A 7,731-nucleotide genomic window follows, 5' to 3' on the forward strand; every position below is an offset into this window, starting at 1 on the left:
ACCCTCACCGGCGACGAGCGGGCTGGCCTCGCCGGCCCGAGTGTTGCACCCGCCCGGCCGCGGCAGGCTCGCCCTCGCCCGGAATCCGGCGGCGACCCTCTCGCGTCCGAGGAGTGACCCTTGCCCGCCCAGGGCGAGGCTTCCCCTCGCCCAGCGCCGCAGTCGCCCCTCGCCCGGCGTCGAGAGGTCGCGCGCCCGGCTCGGGCGAGCGACCCTCGCCCGGCCCCGAGGTGAGGCTTCCCTCGCCCGGCAGCCGGGGGAGCGACCTCGCCCCGCCCGGGCGGCGCACGCCCGACTCGGGACCCTCGCCGTCGCCGCGAGGTCGCCCCTCCCCCGAGTGCAGGCGTGGGGCGACCCCTTGCCCGACGTCCCGGGCGAGGGGAAGCCCGCGCTGGGCGGGCGAAGGTCGCCACTCGCCCGCGTCGGGGAGGAAGCCCTCGCTGGGCCGACGGGAGTTCGCCCTGCTTTAGTCAGGCGTGGGCGACTCGCCCGCGCCCGGTGAAAAGGCTTGACCTCGCCCTGTCGCCAGCCGAGGTCGGCCGCCCCTCGCCAACCATGGGCAAGGCCGCCCTCCTTGACCACTTCGGGCCCGCCGGTGGCCGGCCGCGGGGGGAAAAGAAAACAAAGAAGGAAGGAAAGAAGAAGAAAAAAAGGAAAAAAAATATTTAAAATAAAAATGCCTATGGCTATACGCTGAAAAATTTTATTTAAAATAAAAAATGCTTTTAAGTACACGGCGACTCGGCCTCCGGTGAGCCACGTCGGCGTCAAAAATTAATAAAAAATGCCAGCGTCGGATTTCGGTAAATTGGCACTAAAGTGATCTCTTTTCTCCGACTTGGCACCAAAGTGATCCGAAAAAAAGTTATGGCGGCGAGGTGATGGCCGTACATAAGTTATGGCACTTGTAGTGTCCTTTTGCCGAAAAGAATCTACTACTAATCTTCTGGATTAATCTAGAACAGTTTGTAAAACGATTGAACAGAAGGAGCTATTAGATGTATGCCCTAAAGTCATCATTTAATAGTTACATGTTAGGGATTTAAGTTGTATTTTCAATTTCATTATTTATTTAATGGCAATGACTTATTTATTCATTTGTCCAATTATTTAAATATATGAATGATTCCATAAGATCAGTTATGACTGGACCTATTTTTGAGACGTTAAGAATATGTGTGACAGGTTCATAGTTAGACTGAATCTTTAAATTGTTCCCAGTCGATGGATCATTGAGTGGATATCAATAATCCTATTGAGACCGGTGTGTTCTTAGCTTCACCATTAAGTATTGGATATTTAAGGAAATGACGAGTCACGAGTCATTGGGTATTGTGATGCCCGAGCTAGAACACAAGTGTTTGTATCAGACAAGTTCACTGAACGTGACACGCATATAACAATTAGCAACATGGAAGCTTTTAGCGTGGTCAATGCCTAATCGTTCATGCTACGGTCTTGTGCAAATAATTCTTAGAACTGAGGCACGGTGTTGACTTGTGTGTTGGATGGCTATGGTTCGCGATGTAGCATATTGTTGGTTCGTTGATCCGTCTCATGTCTTGATGGCCATAGTTCGTTCACATACAAAGTTACACGTGTGCGCAAAAATGGAATCTTTGTCTCCTTGTTATACACAAGATACAATAATGATGTCCTATGCAATCTAATCTTGACATTGCATTGAAATCCTTGGCCGGGGTTGTGTAGAGAATGAAGCTGTTCATGTCTCATATAAAATGCATGTCAATTAGATTTGTGCATATGATCGAATTGGTGACTTGACAAATATTCCATGGTCTTTCTTCGATCGGGATATAGTAAGAGCGGAGGATTGAATTACACTTTGTAACCAAAGGCGACAGGTTCATTATGTTCTTAAAACATTCACACTGTCTGGGTAGCCATGACATATTGCTAGATGTCAATCATGGCATGTGGGACCTAGAGGTTGATCGGGACAATCAATTTTCTTGGGAGTACAAACGTGTTAGTGCAAGTCCTACTACTAGATCGGTGATAAACCTAGGGATGTCACATCAATATGATCCCTGAATTTTCGATCATTTTCCCGGGATTTAAGAAATGAATATTTTGGCCAATGCACTTATAGTGAGATCTCACCGGGACCGCGCATCCTCGGGATGCTAACCTTAGAGGTAAGGCTATTACGGAATTGAGTTCGCACGACCAAAGAACTCGACACGGGTTTGATCTTCGACCATATGGATTGACGAGGGAATGTTTTGAGCCAAGGGCCGATCTATTTGATTGATCGTGTCGAAGGGCGACTAGTGACCAGGACACTCGCAATTATATGACAATCGAGGTCGTCTTGGTTCGAGCAAACTTAAACGTGATTTGACTTGAGTGTCGGTCACGGGTCGAGAGCGCGTAATTCCGGGAGAGCCACCACCGTTAGCCGAGGTAAGCTAAAGTTGCGATTGCTCGATTTTAATCATTTCTTGGAATTCGGGCCCGGGAATCGAGAATTTTGAAAGTGACAATTTTGGATGGCCGATGACGTTTTTGGCTTGGCCAACCTTGGGGCCACCCATTTACGCAAAAAAATGGATTTCGGTCCGGGTGGAAAATTCTGATTTGCCCTGTGGACATCGATGTTGGATTTTGAGGCCGTTTGAGGTTATTTTTCGAGGCCGATGCCGTTTTTGGGTGGCCATGCATATCTGGAGTGGTTTCGGACGAAAATTGGAATTTTGGCTCGGAAGTGAAAAATAATATTATTTTATTCCCGGAACTTCGCGATCGATTTTCGAGGGCTTAGAAAGTGAATTTCGCGATTCCGACACCACATTATGTTGGCCACGCACATATGGAACGCGTATGTGCGAAAGTGGAATTTCGCCCGGGACCGGAAAATTACCATTTTGCCCCTGGGCTAATTTTTGGGTCCAAATTTTTTGGATAAATTGGGATAATTATGGATAAATATCAGCTGCATCTTTGGGGACCATTGACCCTTTTGCCCCTCTCTTTTTAGATAAGAATGAATAGGAACCATTTAATTAGGGGCATTTTAGTCCTTTTTACCTAAGCTTGACACATGGCACCCCTAATTAAATTATTTGACCAAGTTGGCTGATCTCTCTCTCTCCTCACTCACTCTCACGTGCAGACCAGCCCTCTTCAGAAATTTTCTCCCCATTTTCCCACCTTTTCTCTCCACTTTCTCTCCATTTTCCTTCATTTTCTCTCTCGCCGGAGTTTCGCCGGAGACCACGCCGGCCAGCCGTTCCCCCTTGCCGCTCTAGCCGAGTTAGTCTAGATTTCGGGTAAGTCGCTCCCTAAACCTCGCCTAGGACGTCGGGTATTTTTCGGACTCGTTTGGGTGCGGTTTGGGGCGATTAGAGGTTGATTAAGGTGTTGATCATGGTTATTGGTGGTTAATCATGGCTATTGGTGGCTGAGTATGGCTGTTAGTGGTTGTTGCGGGTTGGATTAGATGTCGGGAAATGAGTTTTGGCGGTCGGAATTCGGTAGAAATCGGTTCGGGCTTGAATCCGTGAGGTTCGGGGTGAATCGCGGATTCGCGGTTACTGTACCAACCCGGTTTTCTATTTTTGTAGAGAATTTTGTGTGCCAAATTTGAGGAAGGTTTCTTCATGAAAGTTGTTGCCAACATCTTGAGGTATAACATACTTTAATTTGGGAATTTTTGGAAATCATTTGAGGTCATTCGGAAGTCCATCTTTGGACCGAAATAAAACTGCCCGATTTACTGTTCACACGACCTTCGGGTCTGTTCGAATTTTTATAAATTTTTCCAGGCCTATTTTCAAAATACTTCCTTCACAAAACCTGTTGGGGACATTTGTGGCTATAACATATAAAAATTTCAAAGCTTTTCAAGGTGATTTGGGTGTTGAAATAAATGTATTTTGAGGAAAAAATAGTCTGTTAGAGCGAACTGATTTTGGTCTGATTTTGAGGGACAAAAAGGCATGGTTGTAGATTGAACCGGATTTCGTGTTCTTCATAAGAAATGTTTATCGGGATGTGTTTTGCGACATATCCAAAATTTAGAATTTTTGGAGTTCGTTTACTATTTATTTTGATGGGATTCCGGTCACTGTTTAGGGTTCAGTTTAGGGGATTTTGTGACTGTTTTAGGGGCTGTTTGGGGCTGAATTGAGAGACTGGTTATTTGGTGGTTGTGGACTGATTTGGCGACGAAAATTTGAGGTATAGAAAGCTTGGGTAGGACCGTGATGTTGTGACTGGATTGGGGTTGAATTGTGCAATCGATCGATTGGGAATTATGCTATGAATTGAATTGTGTACGTGGTTGTGTGATTTGTGATCGTGGGCTGATTTGGATTATGCTTGGGGCTGAATGTGGATTGGTGATATGCGGTGTGTGCTTGGCCGTGAGATGTGGTGGTGTGATAGTGCATTCGCGTATTGTATTCGCGTGCCAAGAATGTGTGATTGGGTGGCGTGTTCGTGTGACGAGAATGTGAAATTGTGAAATGTGTGTGAGGTGTGCGTGTTTGGCGGTGTGTAGGTGTGGCCGTGTGACAAATGTGGTTTGAGTGGAGCACGAAGGTCTTGGAATGTAGGATTGGTTTGAAAAGTGAGACCCGAGGCGTGTACGTTCACGCGGGGTGAGGTCCGTCACTGAGGCGTGTACGTTTACGCGGGACGATGCCGTCCACGGCGGGTGACGATGCCGGCCCGACGGGGTGACGATGCCTGGCGTGGTCGAAGACCGTTGGCCTGATACGTTTTACGCGGGCACGATAGAAGGAAAGTGTGTGTGGGATTCCGTCCTGAGGCGTGTTCTTTTACGCGGGACGATGCCGTCCACGGCGAGGGTGACGATGCCGGCCCGACGGGGGTGTCGATGCCGACGAGGTCGAGAAGACCGTTGGCTTTGATGCGTTTGCGCGGGCGCGGTAGTGGTGGAAAGGTTGAGAACGAGCGGGAATTGGCTTGAGGTGCGAGGTTTGAGAAAGTGACGCGTGGTGTGAGTTGGTGTGCGAGTGTGTTTGTATCGCGTAATACGGTGCGCGATTATGGGTAAAATCTGCTAGGCATGGTATGGGACGTGCCCAAGTAGGTTTTGCTTTATAATCGAGCACGCGCGCGTTTGTGATGTCTTGCCGTGGTATGATTGGCGTGTGTATTGATATGTGGAAAGTGTATGATGGCATGTGTGCAAGAATTGTATGTTGGGATTGTGGGCTAACGGGCATGGTGCATATGCGGAGAGTCCGGGTGTGTGTGAATGTTTGATTCTTTGGTTGTGTGGTTGTTTGGTTGCGTGTTTGGATGTATGCAGGAATTACGTGATAGCCTAGGTGGGGCTTAGGTTGTGACTTATTGAGATGTGATCTCATGGTTGTTTCAACCAAACCATTTCGAGCCCACACTTTGAATGTCGAGATTGAGGTCAACTCGGAGTCGTCGGGTGAGCGGGACAGTACGGAGGATTGAGGTGGTGATGCCGAGGACAGGTGAGTCGAGTGGACGCCTTCGAGAGAGGCGTAGGGGATAGTTTTGGGGGAGGATGCGCCCCATTTTGGATAGTGCTGACCTAGAGAGCTGATCTTGATATTTTGGTGGTTTGGAGTTTATAGTTCGGTGTGCTTATAAATTATTTTGTGGTTTGTATTGGCGGATGATGTAAATATTTGGAAGTGTAATATATGCTTGGTGGTTTGACGATTTGTTCCTTCCTGGTGTTCTCCAATTTTAATGTCCGGGATTTTTTATTGCTTCCGCCGCGAGTTAACTCTGATGGATCGTTGGGTCGGCGACGTTATTCACGGGACGTCGCACTCTGTTCGACCGGAGCGGGATGTCGCGGGCTCGACGGGGTTCGGGCGCGACACATACCATAACCAATATAGAATGATGTTGTACGGAAGATGCAATATTGCAAATATGTTTGCAATTATAGCAATTGATTGGTGAGATTGTAATTAAATTAAATGTGATTTAATTTAATTTTATTTTCAGTCATGAGCGTGCGTGCATATGATGCACACGCAAACCTAAAGTGGACACATGTTAATGTGCCAAATGATCTTGCACTCTTAATTTTATAATATCAAATTAATTAAAAGTGTACACGGTCAACAAATGTTGACCGTGTGCAGCACACGATCAGCTCCTTGCTGATCGTGTGTGTTTTAATTTAAAATTTAAAAAAAATGAAAATGATGATGATGCTGGTGCATGCACACGGTCAGCAGTTGACCGTGTGCATCACCCACGGTCAGCAACTGTTGCTGACCGTGGGCATCATCCACGACCAGCAACCGTTGCTGGTCGTGTGCTATATGCACACACGATCAGCGACGGTTGCTGATTGTGTGGTGAGTATCCATGCGATCAGTAACTGTTGCTGATCGCACAAATAGAATTGTGATCAGCAACAGTTGCTGAGAAAATACAGAAAAGAAACAGTGCAAGTAAGAGTGGTATGTGTGCATGAGATTTAAAAATAGTTTTTCTCTCTTCCGACGTCGTGATTAAAATATCGAGAGTGCGGAGAATTGTCGCTACAAGATTGCTAGCACAATTCTATTGGTGATTACCCGCAAGTTCTCCCTTCCGTTCGTTGTGCGATTGGTGGTGTGTTTGAACTAGAGGTCCGACAGTTGTGGGGCTCGAACTAAAGAACATTCGAACCGAAATCGTTTTGAGCATGCTACGAAAGGTAATCCGTTTAACTCCCTATAGTCTTCCGATTTTTGATTGAAACGCACGAACAACACCTTTGGAGATACATGTATGGTTATATCTTTCCGCTGCGTTTATATTTAATTTTAACTATGTATGTTCCGTAGAAAATCAACAGGAGCGTGAACACAAACGATGTGATTTATATTCCGCCAATCACAATTGTCGTAGTTTTCCAAATATATAAAATCAAAAAATTTGCTCGACAAAGTAAGAAACTGACAATAAAGAGGAACAGCTCCTTGCATCCTGTGCAGAAAGCGTGAATTCCTATGCGAGGTCTTGAGAACCGTTTATCCTTAAATTTGACATTAGCTGACTTATGCATAGCTCAAAAACATCATATGACCTGCCATAAGAGAATTGGTTTTCACATCAATCGAAAAATGACAGGACTGAAGAACAAACTCCATTCAAACCAATAAGCTGTCTCGAAAGCGGTAGCTTTATCGATTAATCGAGAGATCATCAACTCGACATCACAAAGATAACGCAACAGATCACCACTTCGAGAAGAACCAGGAACTAGACCCTGATCATCTCCCAAAGTTAAAAAGAACTCAAGACCAAATTTCAATCAAAACCAATAAATGCCTTATTGACCGAATGAAGAGGCGATCGAGACCAAGAGAAAGCAACCGAGCCCATCAACAATCGATCGGAAACGAAACGAAAGAAAGGGCGATCTTCTCCGACGAGGATTTCGCGGTGACCCGTCACGCAAGAGAGGATGAACAGGAGATAGAGAGAGAGAAGAACGGGAGCACAACCGAAACGCCTGGCAAGACTTGGGGGATATGAGAAGCGAGAGGAAAGACGATGGGGTAAGACTGTTAGAGGAAGGAGACGCTGGCAACGGTCATCTTTTTAATAAGACTATTTTTTATTTCGAAATAGAGCCGTTACCTCCAAAAGATGATTGTATTGGGAAAGTTAATAATAAATTATAACTCTAATTAACATTACTTTTTCGTGTGAAATTAGTCGCCTCTTTCTAAAGAGACCTTTTGATACTTCTCGAGA

The sequence above is a fragment of the Syzygium oleosum genome, unplaced genomic scaffold (genome assembly GCF_021117445.2).
Source record: "Syzygium oleosum isolate NSW1041296 unplaced genomic scaffold, Sole_v2.1 Sole_v2.62, whole genome shotgun sequence".
NCBI classification, from domain to species: domain Eukaryota; kingdom Viridiplantae; phylum Streptophyta; class Magnoliopsida; order Myrtales; family Myrtaceae; genus Syzygium; species Syzygium oleosum.